Source organism: Lampris incognitus, chromosome 8 (assembly GCF_029633865.1).
Source record: "Lampris incognitus isolate fLamInc1 chromosome 8, fLamInc1.hap2, whole genome shotgun sequence".
Classification (NCBI taxonomy): domain Eukaryota; kingdom Metazoa; phylum Chordata; class Actinopteri; order Lampriformes; family Lampridae; genus Lampris; species Lampris incognitus.
Window position 1 is genome coordinate 26,376,820 of NC_079218.1, and position 14,634 is coordinate 26,391,453.

Below are 14,634 nucleotides of genomic sequence, written 5' to 3' on the forward strand. Positions count from 1 at the left end.
GGATCAGCCTGTGTTCTCATTTTCCACTTTGATTTTGAGTATGATTCTGAATCCAGACCTTAATGGGCTAATGATTTTGATTTCCATTGATCATTCTTAGGTTATTTTGCTCTAAACACATTCCTCTGTCTAATAAATAAAGATTTTCAGCTGAAATATTTCATTCATCGAGGTCTATATTGTGTTTTTAGGTGTTCCCTTTATTTTTTTGAGCAGTGTATATCTGACCCCTTGAAAGGTGCCATTGTAACGAGATAATCAATGTTATTCACTTAATATTTTAGCTGAGCAGTGTGTGTGTGTGTGTGTGTGTATATATACATTTTTTCTGTTTTGGCTGACACTGCCCACCTTTTAAGAACTATCTACCTATGTAACTTATCTGAGGTCCGACTGGAATGGTTTTCAGTTGTTAATGAGAAACAGATCACTTCTCATGTCATCGGCAACATGCGCCTCATGCTGAAACATCAAGGGCAATATCACCATGGCAATTTGCAGCTGCTGAAGAACAAACAGACAAACAATGCCTTATTTTTAAGCTAACACAGTTTACTTAACTGGACCTTTTTAACAGCTGAGATGATCTAAAGGCTACATATGATGCCCCAAGTCAATATAGTTTTCCTTGAATAAACTGTTCTTACATGTGTTGCATGTTCCAAAAGACAGTTCAGTTTGAACCATGTGGAACTGGAACCCTGGAGGAGAGGGATTTGGCAGCAGCCTGAAAGGCAAATACTATGTTGTTTGGGTGATTATTGCAAACCAGTATGAACTCAGCAGAAAACCATGAAGAATGGGATTTGTAATGTAGAAAGATGTGGACTCAATCTGACAACAAAAAATTGTAGGAACGCATGCTGGCCTCATCCCCAAGTGTAGATATGATAAGCTGCATTTAGCAGGTTCTGAGTCAGTCAGTTGGTGTGTAACACTGCACATAGCCTCATCTGGCCAGGGCAGCGGGCTATGACATTTCACCCCCTGCCAAGAGACCCTTCCCCTATCTCTCTCTCCAAAACCTCTGTGGCCTCTGGGAACATGGTCATCATGGGGCACTCAGCTGAAGCTGATTGAATTAACTGACACAAAATGGATTCTGCCTGCTCAACCTGCTGGACAGATGAATGCTTCACTGATGGATTTGGAGGCCCGGCAACACACAGCCATTTGGCCACTCTCGGTGCTGCATCTCGGTGCTATACAAAACGTATGACTGTAAGGGCTGATTACCAAAGACCTAGCTTTCTTGTCTGTGCTCTGCATCGACAGTACTGGGGAAAGTGGTAGCCTGATTCACCTTATTCACCTGTTTGGCTGACTGACATCATGAGGGGGATTGGACACGGAAGTGACAAAGGTTCCAATGTTAAAAATGCCACTATAACAATATAATTTCAAGAGCATTATTGAATAAAATGACATAGAAATAAGTATCTTCATTAAAAAGCCCTTATTAAAAGACTTCAAACCATCGTGGTTTTCATGATATAAAATGAATGAAGGCTAATTGCTGCCCTTCTGACTGACATTCATTCAGTCTAAAGCGATGAAACAATTGTAAGAAAACATAGCTCAGCCACGGGAAGTGTTTTATTTTAGCTACTGAGATGAATTCCAGCCATGACTGGACTGGTAATTTTGCATACCGAACACTTTCTCAGTGGGCCGACACACCTTTGGGCTGATTTTTTTTTCAAGATAAAAAAATATTAGAAATTAAAGATTAAAACTTAAAAAAGTATCCTTTTTTTGTGTGCAAATGACCAGCCCATAAAGCAGGGGCAGCAGCCCATTGGTTCATTTTCTATAATGACACTAGGCTGGCCAAATCACATCGCTTACTGTCCCGGCCCCACCCCTCCCCTTGTTTCTCCCTGTTTCTAGTGTTGGATGCTGTGGCTGGTGCAGCGCCAAACATCTGTGGATGAAGGAAGACGTATTTCTCAATTGCCAAGCTGGATAAGCAAAAACAAAAGAAGGGGGCATGGAGAAGTTGCGGGCTGGGAAAAGGAAGAACCTAGATGTGGATGCCACCAAATGTGCAAAAATCAAGATATATTTGCTGCGGGGGCAGCATTAGTAGCTTCAACATCTACATTGACAGCAGTACATACCATTATGCAGTAACAAGTGGAAGAAGGAGAGATGACTGGCCATGGCCACTGCCAGGCAGAGGAGCAGGTTAAGTAGCAGGAAGAAGAGCAGGAGTCTCACAGGGAAGGAATGGAGTGCACAGGAAGAGAGTGTAGTTGAAGCAGTAAGCAGTGGAAACATGGACTCTCAGGAAGGGCACAGGGATGTAGTTTATGTGTCATCATGCCATGACCACAATGATGAACAATGACTACTTCAATTAATGACGATGATAATAAGATAGGATAACATAATCGTAATGCTACCATTAAGTGAGACTGTCAGCTAATTCTGGTGCTCACTCAGTCTGTCAATGCCAAATAGCATAGCATAAGCTATTTGGCATTGTTTTTGTAGCCTAGCATAGTTCCCTAATGCTGTCGCAACTTCAGTTCACTGTTCTAATGTTAACTACTCAATGTTAGCATTAGCTAAGCAGTGAGGGACCTAGGTACATATCACATCATAATATTAAAATAATTCGGCTAGGCCCATGATAAAGATGCTGTATAATAGGTTACATCTGTAGCTCTACTGTAGTAAAATGTATGCCTGCTTATGTATTAGCTTTGTACAGGGAAAAAATAGTTTTCGTTTCCAACAACAGGCAACAAAGTTGCCCTATATTTATTTTCAGGTATGTGGTAACTATCATTATTTACCTTTGACACAGTTAACCACCAAATCCTCCTCTACACACTCACTGAGCTTGGTATCTCAGAAACTGCTCTCTGTTGGTTCATGTACTACCTCTCAGGGAGATATTTTAGAGTATCTTAGAGGGGAGAAGTGTCCAAACGGCACGGTTTATCCTCAGTGGTTCCTCAAGGGTCAGTGTCTGGTCCCCTTCTCTTCTCAACATACATCACCTCACTTGGTGCAATCATCCTCTCCCATGGTTTCTCATACCATTGCTATGCTGACGATACCAGCTCTTCCCGTCATTCCCACTGGAAGACCACACAGTCTTGGCTCGGATCTAGTCATGCCTTGCCAATATATCGGCATGGATGAAAGAACGCCACCTTTAACTTAACCTCTTTAAGACCGAGCTCCTTGTCATTCCAGCCAGGCCCGCTTTACAGCAAGAGATCAGTATCCAGCTCGAATCAACCCAACTCATGCTCACAAAGTCTGCCTGAAACTTGGGTGTCATGACTGATGACTAACTAACCTTTAAGGTTCATATGGCCCCAATTGCTTGGTCATGTCAATTTGCCCTATCAAGAAGATCAGATAATACCTGTCTGAGCATGCAACACAACTCCTGACACAGGCTCTCATAATAGCATGCACTGACTTTTGCAACTCCTTACTGGCAGGCCTCCCTGCATGTACGTTCAAAAGCTCTGCAGATGACCCAGAACACAGTGGCATGTGTGATCTTCAACCAGCCCAAAAGAGCACATGTCACCCCACTGCTCATATCCCTCCACTGACTCCCAGTTGCTGCCCACATCAAATTCAAAACCCTGACAATCACAAAACAGCAACTAATAAAGCCCCTGACTACATGAACTCCCTCATTCAGGTCTACGCTCCCTCCCACTCACTACGCTCTGCCAATGAAAGGTGCCTGGTACTCCCATCACAATAGGGCCCTAAGTCGCTAACTAGACTCATCCCTTCTGTAGTTCCGCAGTGGTGGAATGAGTTAGCAAACTGTTTGGTCAGCAGAGTCCCTCTCAATCTTTAAGAAAAAATAACCAGCTGTTTAACAAACACCTCTTCACTTGATAGATTGAAAAAAAAGGGAAAAAATATGCGTCTATTCATTCTGTGCACTCTATGCATTGCCTCTGTGCACTTCCTGTAGGAACTTACGTCCTGGTGGACTTGAACGTAGCTTTATGGCACTTACTTGTGTTGTTGCCTCTTGCCCAGATCCTTGCTTGTGTTATATCAGCTCTCATGTACATTGCTTTGGATAAAAGTGTCTGCTAAATGGAATTGTGTGATTGTAAATTGTATTATGATATATATGGTATGGTGCTGTTATTACTATGTAAATAGTACAGTACACATACCAGTGTACTGGTGAGTGGTGTTCAACCGATTGTAGGGGGGTGATCTGGGCCAAAAATGCCAGGGCGATTTTTTTTGTCCCAGTCCAACTGTGCCTGTGATTAATCCTGCTTTTGAAATTATATTTTTATAGCGGGGCTTTAACATTGGAATCTATGGCACTTCCGTGTCTAATTCCCCTCATGATGTCAGTTAATCGAACATGGCGGAAGGGTAAATAAGGCAAATACGTAAGAGAAGCAACCTTCAGACAAGAATGTCTCCCTATCAAGTCCCCGGATTGTGCTGAAAAATTTGGGTGGTGGACATTAAAAAGAAAGGCTTTTCTGTAGTTGCAGCGGGCAGACGTCAAGTGTGAGAAGGATTTTATTTATTGCAGATAATCCTCCCTCCCCAGCAAGTACTGCCTTGGGTCAGAGATGCAAATGAGGGTATGTTCCAAGTTAACATGTCTAGATAAATAAGAACCTTAAAATCCTCTGAATTCCACTTTCAAACAACAACAATAGGTCACAAACCACCAACTACAATAACTCACAAACCCAACCCCTGTGTTGGGTAAAACTAAACAGAAATGTATTTTAACAAAAATGCACTGAAGTATTAATTGATGTTCAGACCAATATTATTGCTACATTCTTAGCATTCAATGCTATGGGGTACAACACAAACATCTAGTTTCATCATTGCCTAAAGGGACTCAGCTGCTCAACAAATCTCATATTAATTGCTTTTTATAGTTTCCTTTAATGTTGTTTTCAATTAGATATTTTTTTGATAATGCCTGAGTTTGGAATACCATTGAAGGATGGCTGAATTGGCGAGGGTATAACTTTAGGGATTGACTCACTGATTCCCCTTAGCCTGTGGGCTGGCTCCCCGAGCCAGTAGGCTGACTTCAAGGGCCCTCATTACCAGCCACGCACATGTAAAGCTGTTCACTGCTGCCAGAGCCTGTCTGCAGAAGAACACTAAATTGAGCGCTGCAGCAAAAGATGATGAATAGTCTTGTCCAAGATACAGATGGCTCCTTCAGGGGATCTGGGTCCCTTTCGGGAGGAGTTAGCTGGGTTGGGGGCTACATGTTGACAGCCATAACTTCTTTGCTGTGAAACATAAGGCACCACAAGAGCCTTCAAAAACAGCTCTGAGACACACATTACTCTGTGATGCTACACTGGTACCACATGATTAAAACAGTGGGCGGTTGAAACACTCATACATAGCATCACTATATATGTTCTTTGTGTGCAACTGTGCTGGTACATGATATTGGACTCCTTCCTCATGAACCACATGCTCTGTATCCTCTCTTGTCTGGGATTAAATCTCACCAAAACCTTCTTTCACCATCTTTCTACTTCCTAATCTGTCCTTTACAACAAAGGAAGATCCTTTGAGGGATAGACCGCACTTGCTCCTTAAAAGAAAAAAAAACAAGAAAAAAGAAGAAGCAATATAAAATAACAAGTGTGTGTCTGCTCCGGAGCCTTTCTTGAGAGAGAGCGAGAGAGACAGAGACATGATCATGGCAACAATAGGAGTTGGGAATGAGATGAATGCAGAATGGCATCAACCTTTGCCATATAAATCTGATCATCACAAGATGGCACAACCCCTTGAAAACAACTGGAAACCTAAATGAAGGCAAGATAAGGTTTTGCTATAGCATACAGGGATCAACAGGACATGTTATGTTGACCAGCAGGGCATGGAGGGATCTGGGAGTCTTGTAAGACAGGGTTCCAGGTTCATAAATTTCTGGTTGTGCCCTTTGACTAGGACTTGCTTTCCAGGTCCTTCCAGCCCTTTGTCCCTGGCCTTCCTGTTGGCACAGGTATGGCTAATCAGAGGCAGTGGCATTAGGTCTATGCAGTAAGCCCTGAATAAAACATGGCGGGAGAAATTTAATCAAGAGAGGACATCTGCAGCTGTCTCAGGCTGCTGGTACCAACGCTCCAGCTATTCACCACACGTGTCCTCATACTAATGACAAGCCAAAAAGGAGGCAGAGGGCAACCTCTTTTCATAATCAAAGTGTTTTTATTCATGACATGTCTATTAATTAGTTTGGAATAGTCAGCACCATGTGCTCAGGAGAATTTAAATTGGCTGAAGAGGATTTGCCCTTTCTCTGTCGAGCCAATGATTTCTTGGCAAGCTCTTATAACCGGGGAGGGACAAAGGGAGGGAGAGGAAGAGAAAAGCAGATAGACAGGATGTGTGTGCGTGTGTGTGTGTGTGTGAAATACCAAGTATAATATATCATTGGGGGCAGCAAAATTGAAACTGTCAGTGGTGTTTGTCTTGTTGTGGTGTACATTAGCTACCACAACTTCAGCAGAGATGAGCAGTCTATTTTTAACACAGAGGAGGCTATATTTTGACATGAGCCCACACCAAACAGCAGTAATGAAAAGTTGTATATTGTGCACAATGTAATTTAAATTATATCATGGAGTGGGGAAGTGATAGAGCTTTAAAGATAGTGTGCACAGAATATACACATCGCCTCAGAAATTAGATATGATGACACATCCCAATTCTACCGCCCCCAAAACAAAAAACCTACTCGGAAAAAAAAAGAACTGTCACACCAACACATCCGCTTTGTGCTATATTCGCAACAAAATTGGAGAAACCTCTTGGTCTGAACGTATGCATCCAAAGCTGCCAGGAGGGGATGCTATGAAATATGGCAGTTGCTGTAACCTCAAAGGAACAACTGAACATCGCACTAATGGTTGTTATGGCAATTATTTTCACAACCTGGCATTTGAAATTATGGCTAAATTTTGCCTGTGAAATGCATGGAGTCTTAACAAAATAGTGGTACCATAAACATTTGTTGGGGACACTAAAAACAAAGCAAGCAGAAAAAAGGAGGAACTTGATGTTCTGCAACACAGGGTTTCTTTAAATAAGGGGATTCTCTTGTTCACCCAGGTAGCATAGCAGTCTAATCCATTGCCTACCAACACGGGGATTGCTGGTTCAAATCCCCGTGTTACCTCCGGCTTGGTCGGCCGTCCCTACAGACACAATTGGCCGTGTCTGTGTGTGGGAAGCCGGATGTGGGTATGTGTTCTGGTCGCTGCACTAGCACCTCCTCTAGTCAGTCGGGACGCCTGTTCAGGGGGGAGAGGGAACTGGGGGGGAATAGCGTGATCCTCCGATGCGCTATATCCCCCTGGTGAAACTCCTCACGGTCAGGTGAAAGGAAGCGGCTGGTGACTCCACATGTATGGGAGGAGGCATGCGGTAGTCTGCAGCCCTCCCTGGATCGGCAGAGGGGGCGGAGCAGCGACCGGGACAGCTCGGAAGAGTGGGGTGATTGGCCGGATACAATTGGGGAGAAAAGGGGGGGATCCCCCCCGCAAAAAAGGGGGGGGTTCTTCATTGAATGATAGGAAAGTAAACGAAAAGTAAATATTTCCTACAGAACAAATGAGAGAGCGATCACTTGAAAGTTTTTCCCCCCCGACTTAAACAGCAATCGCTCCAAAGTAGGCTAAGCCAATGCTAAAACCAGCGTGACTTAGCTAATTGAATGTCTGTGTTCTCACAAATCTTTACACTCCATTACACTTCTGTGTGTCTCCCCCAAAGCACAGAGGCTGTTAATGGCAGTTTGTTGTGTCAAATGTTGTTAATGTTACATTTTACGTGTTATTCAAACTAAATAACTCGGCGGCATACCGCAGGTAATATCCAATTCAAGGCCAGAGTTATACAAACTCATGAACAACACAACCAATAAATACGCATGCAGTATTGACACTTGTCAAGACATAATCAGCTGTAATACTTTAGTCGTGGTGAGGGATGGAACAGGAGGCAAATTTGTTTGCTAATGCTCATTTCACACTCCTAATGTGAAATCAGCCAGGCACATAGACACCGGTTTCTCTATAAGCACAATGGGCTGGCTCACTGAGTAACACCAAATTATCTTTTCCCTGGCTTAATTATTCATTAGGCAAACATAATTAATTTAAGAATCTTCTCTCACAGGAAGTGTTTCAAATAAAGGCCAGAAGGACAGCTTTCTGCTTAATCGTTAACTGAATGCAGAACACAGCCGAGCACCTGCAAGGGTCTCAGCACTTCACTGAATACGCTCTTTATCTCTTCCAGTCTTTTTTTTTTTTGGCATCTCGAAATGGAGGGACGTCGCACAAAAGAACTGTAATTCTTCGCGTACAGCTAGTTCATCAGATATGGCATGAAATGCCCTTAAATTCAACCTGAAAGGCCTGTTTACTAGTCACAGCTCATTTCCAAAAATATTGGGAGTAAGCAGGTACAGCATCAAATGACGCTTCAAGGTGTTAATAACTTGTGCAGTATTTTGATGATAAAGAAAAGATAAAGACAAAGAATTTACTTGACTCTGGATCATTTTGACGATATTACCTTCAGTTAATCAGAATATTCTGATCCATTTTTTTTTAAACTGTCCCTGTCATGTTGCGTTACTTAGTCCTTCGTGGATAACAAATACTGATAAAAAGGAGTGCGTTTCCCTGATATAGCAACTGTCAATCTGTGTCTGGGGACCAGGAAGCCCTGTGTGCGACCGAAGGGTAACATTTCACTGATAGGACGTCTTCTCCTCTCAGCCTATGCAGCCACCCAGCGCAGAGACTACAACACAACCCTTAATACAAAGAGAGAGCAAGAAACAAAGAGATAAAAAACAAACACACACATGTGCACACACACATGTGCACACACACATGCGAGCACACGCACACATTATTTGCCCTCTCTTCCTTTCCTTTATCTTTTTCCTTCCCTTAATCTCTCTGACTTAACGGTAGCTTGTCAAAGAGAAAGCCAGGCTTTGATCTATGCACCCCACGATTCTGAGCATCCAGATCCAGAGATGGCCAGGGAGAAAGAGCTAACACACTGAAGAGCCATTCTAGGTCCATTTGTGTGATGGCAAAGCTATCTGTTAGTGTGGAAGCGCACACACGTATGTGTGTGTGTGTGTGTGTGTGTGTGTGTTAACCCTTCTCTGTTCTGTTCTGCCACTGTTCCAACACCCGGTACAAATTGCCTTTTATGGTACTTCATTAGGGTTTTTTCCTGTCAGCGATCAAGAGACATTTCGAAAGCTTATAACATGGAAGGAGTGAGGCTTCTCCATCATTTTTGCCACTGTCTGTAATCCCCTTTGTCTCGTTAAGGTTCACAGGCTTGAATTTATCCCTCTGGGCATAGTTCTCACACAAATTAAAAGGAAAAAAACTTCCAAGATTTTTTTTTTTTTTGTTCCCCTAAGAATCTATCACATTTGTTCTGAAACCTTCATTTCTGCTGCTGGCTGCCTCTGTGTCCATGGGTTAATGATTGACCGAAAAAAATCCTGAAATATGACCGGTAGTAACAAAATATATCCTCTATTCTGTGAATTCATGAAACTACAGCAGGAGCCTCCAACTGATTCCCAACCATTGCTGCTAACACTCACATCTACGCTCACACCTCGCCCTGTGCACTACCATGTCAGTTCTGCAATGCGTGATTTGTGCACCACTAGTTGGTGATTGGTGAAATTATGCAAACTAGCCAAGACGTTAAACCCATACTTTCCCCACATTGTAGCCATTTTGAATGAAGCTGAAACTTTGGTGAAGTCATTTCACTATGCACTGAGCTTTTTTTCCCCCTTGAATGGAGCTGGGTGGCACATTCTGTTGCAAATTGGTTTCCTAGATGGGTGTCGAATTAACAGTCATTTAAGAACCCAGTGCCAAGCTGGGATTGTGCCTTGGGTAATGTCTCTGCGTGCATAAATTTAGGATGCAAAATGCCAGCCTCATTTAGTTCCTCCTTTTAAAGTTTTGCCTGAAGGTCAAACTAGAGGAGGACCATTGTTTAAAAATTAAGACCATCTTCTCTCAATATACAAACTGTAAAATTATGCACGGTTCCTTTCATATCACTGTGTAATCACTGTTGTTGATTATTTTGCATTAGAATAATACAATAATAAAGTAATGATGATGTTTATCAAATAACCAGAGGCATTTATTATCAACAAGACAACAAAACATATTGCGTGCTCTATTAAGCTAGATCTTCTGCTTTGTCTGGCTGAATAAAATAAATGAAATAATCCTGCAATTAGAATGGTTCACTTAAGTTCAGTCCTCTGACACGACTGAGTATCAAGTGTTGCATTCATGATCAGCCCACCTATAATAATAATATAACTCTAACAAAGACAGAACAATCAATAAATGGCCTTATGCAATAAAATAATAACCTGCAGTTGCCACATTCTGAAATACACATCAGTTTAAAAAAAAGCTTTTTCTTTTACTGATCTTGATGTAATAAGATCATGGCAAATGAAACATTTAAGCTTCAGTTTTAGATCAGAATCCAGTAATCTCATGCAACAATTGCATCAAACTTGCAAAGTACCCAAATTCCCCAGCTCTGCCTTTCAGACACTGGTCGGTGTAATTTTTTTTAGAAATCAGAAATGCAGGAGGTTTTGCAAACTACCCTGATATGAATATTTGGCCCCTCTCTGGGTCTGCTGTGAGTATTATGTTTTTAGAAATCACCACCTTCTCCCATGACAGCACCTCCTATGAGCTCTTTCAGGACTTCAGGACTTAATGGTCCAGTCCAACAATCCAATCCATGTAGCTCCACTCTTTTTACATATGGCAGGATCCATATGAATGGAAAACCTATGACTGCAAACCAACAGCAAACACTGGAGACCAAATAAAATAAAAACATCTTCCAGCCTGTGCATTGGGAATTTGTTTTAAAATTTCCACAATAATCACGCTATGGCTTTATTGGCTCATGCTGCATAATGAAAGATGATTTTCCAAATCAAATTGGCTTATAGTTTTGCAAATCCCGTTTGCTGGATTAGTTATGGTTAACCAACGCAACACATTACATTTCACCAGAAACACTTAACACATCAACTGTCATTTACTACTGAGTGCTCCAAATGTGTGCAAAGCCTATATGCCACTGTCTTAGAACCGAAAAGGTGGAAAAACGATTAAAAAAAAGAATTGAAAGGGTGAAAAAGTGCGTGGAGCTCTCAGAAACAACGAGGAATACTGGCGCAGGGGGTGTGCTCGCAGAGGAAATAAGACTACCGAGCCATCCCAAGTGAAAGCTGGAATAAAAATGAGTCTAGAATCACAGCAGACGGGTAATCTACTCCCCTTGGCAGTTGTTTCTGTGTAAAAAAAAATAATTTAAAAAAAATGCACGCTTGTTTTTTTTTCTTAGAAAAGTCTGCTGTGCCATACACCAGTCCCAATACCCTTGGCCAATACGCTGATTAACACATAATAAGGAAAAGACAGATTGATAATGCACCTGTCATAGCTAGAAACATGAAGCAACACACACACACACACACACACACACACACACACACACACACACACACACACACACACACACACACACATATATATATATATATATATATATATATATATATAGCGGGGTTTTTTTCGGAAACCGTCAATGGCGTTGATAAAAGTGCTCAGCAAATGAAGAGCGGAACATCAATATAGATGTAGGGGCGAAATGCGCGTGTGTGCAGAGACCACTTCGTCAAAGGTAAAGTAATTTTATGTGGCTGTGTTTATGTAGCTTAACTGTTTCCTTACTTTATTGCGCTAAAGTTGTTTTTCTTTGCTTCGTTGGAGTTTGTACCCATCTCGTCCATTCTGCTTTTCACATCCTGCCCTCCGTCTCAATCTCGCGCGTCATCCGAATCACGTGACTGCAAACAAGCTAATTCTTCCCTCTGTACTGACGAGAGACATACCGGCGGAATATCTCATAATTAAGCCTACGTGACGTCGTACATGGCTATTCCCGCAGACTCCATGACGCCACCTAGTGGAAATAGAACAGCCATACCCCGCATCTTTCGCACAAAAGGCCAAACATTGCTGAAATTTTGCTTACAGGCTCTCAATACATGCACCCATGCATGTATTTACATAACATTTTGTATCCCTTTAATGACAGGTGGCTTTTATATATTTTCAGGGATTTTTTTCTACGCAAACTGAGTATACAACATTTCAGATGAATAAAGGAACTCTACCTGGCTACATGAGTCCAAGTTAAATAAATACACCATGCATGCATACACAGTAAAATCACACACACACACACACACACACACACACACACACACACACACACACACACACACACACACACACACACACACACACACACACACACACACACACACACATGGCTACAAAATACTGACAGACTGGCTTAGGCTCAAGGTTAACATTGGTATGGTGTGCTTCTTTTCTAAGATTGTTACAAGCCCACGGTGGAGTTACTGAGATGTGCCTCCCTCCACCTTCTGAATTACCTTTTACTTCTTCCATGACTCTGTATGCAGAAACAAAGCTCAGGCTCTTGGAGCAGGGCCAGGGAGCGTCCCCACAGCTTCCCAGCATAAACAGCTCTGTCAAACTCAGTTAGCCTCCTCCAAGGAGGAACGCCTCACTCCACAGTTATACCCCAGCTCTATACATCATGCCTCTCCATCTCCCTCAGCTACTATATCAATCCACAAAGCAACAATGGTAAACAGCCTCACACCTTCCAAACAGAGGCATTCGCTGCTTTGATGACACCGTTCATGTACAGTATAGCTGCCTGACCGCAACTGACTCGCAGGACAGACAGAACTTCATTTAGTGGAGGTAATTGCACTGGAGCCAAGTGCCTAAAGTTGTGATGAGATTTTTTTTTCAGTCTCGCTTAAATTGTTGCCTAAAACACGTGCAAACTAAAGATACAAACAACTAGTCACAAGCACTTCACCTGTAAACTAATGGTCACTGTTTGCTGAATGTCCTCCCTTAATGTGCCATCACAACCATGAAAACAGATAGTGTTGACAGTTTCCACTTGAGTGGAAGTCACATCAAGCTGCTGCATAATTTCCCACTGTTATTGTATGGCACAATCAATCAGTGCAGTTTTGCTAAAACGAAGCCAGGTGAGGAAGTGTGTCGTGGTTTGTGTGCAAGCGGGAGGCAGAGAGCCTGAGGTGGTTTTGTCGCATCAGCAGCACCCCTACAGGGGGCTGACAATCACACACAGCTCACTGTGTTAGTAATTATCCGTCCAGATATGTTTCTCTCCGCAGTGTGACTGGCAGCTGACATATGCTGGATGCAGAGTCAAGCGCCGCACGACACTTGCAGATCATACTGGAGTCACGGCTCTGTTGGTCTGGAATCAGAATACCAGTGTGTGGCGCGTACGGGTAGCATAGCGGTCTATTCTGTTGCCTACCAACACGGGGATCACTGGTTCGAATCCCCGTGTTACTTCCGGCTTGGTCGGGCGTCCCTACAGATACAATTGTCTGTGTCGTCGGGTGGGGAGCCGGATGTGGGTATGTGTCCTGGTCGCTGCACTAGCGCCTCCTCTGGTCGGTCGGTCGGTCGGTCGGGGCGCCTGTTCGGGGTGGGGGACTGGGTGGAATAGCGTGATCCTCCCATGTGCTACATCCCCCTACAGAAACTCCTCACTGTCATGTGAAAAGAAGCGGCTGGTGACTCCACGTGTATCGGAGGAGGCAGGAGGTAGTCTGCAGCCCTCCCCGGATCAGCAGAGGGGGTGGAGCACAGACCGGGAAGGCTCGGAATGGTGGGGTAATTGGCCGGATACAATTGGGGAGAAAAAGGGAGAGGAAAAAAAAACCACCAGTGTATGTGTGTTAACGTGTGTGTGCGGTTGGAGTCAATATAACTGATGACTCTCAAGTTAGGTCAGATTATAGGCACCAGCACTGTGGATGCTGAGGAGCTTGAGCAGCCACAATATGTTTTGCCCCTACCCCCGCCTCCAAAAAAATCTAACAAGATTAAAAATGACTAAAATAAGAATATGTTTAGCCAAATCAAAAAGACATTATTGAGTAGCCAAATATCTGTGGAAAAACTGGGAATAAGATCGGTTGTGTCGCTAACCATCAGATGAAATAAGCCCAACTCGTGATACCTGATTTCAACCTTGTGACTTTGCCAAATATATATCCATTATGTTATTTTATTTTGTTTACTCTGTGTATTGTCTAGGGTTTGTCTTTTACCTATTTGTCTTTGTCTGTTATGGACCCTGAGTCTGCAATAAAGTTTTGAATTGAATTGAATTGAATGACTTTAACCAAAATTGTAGGCTACGCACATCTCCCAGTTTTGCCTGAGAATTGTATTAACAGCAGACTGCCAGCTTTTAGTAGTAACCTGTGTGTGTTGAATATCAGCAGTGTGCAAAATTATACTACAGTTTTTCATCAGTAGGTACAATAAAAGTTGATGTTTATTTTGTTTTGTTTTCATGATGGGAGTTAAGCTTTTTTGTCAGGGAGAATATGTGAGAAATAAAAGCTATATGCACTTTTACGTCTATCCTGTTGGATGACCA

At 42.7% G+C, this 14,634-nt stretch overlaps 1 protein-coding gene across 1 annotated transcript in view; it reads right to left on the reverse strand.

The window, feature by feature from the left end:
• LOC130116688 (seizure protein 6 homolog) overlaps nucleotides 1-11,900 on the reverse strand; it is a 158,358-nt gene extending 146,458 nt beyond the window's left edge. The window contains exon 1 of the mRNA XM_056284685.1: nucleotides 11,832-11,900. The gene's annotated coding sequence lies outside the window, so the exon portion shown is untranslated. The remainder of the gene's footprint in view (nucleotides 1-11,831) is intronic.
• Nucleotides 11,901-14,634: the final 2,734 nt, after the last annotated feature.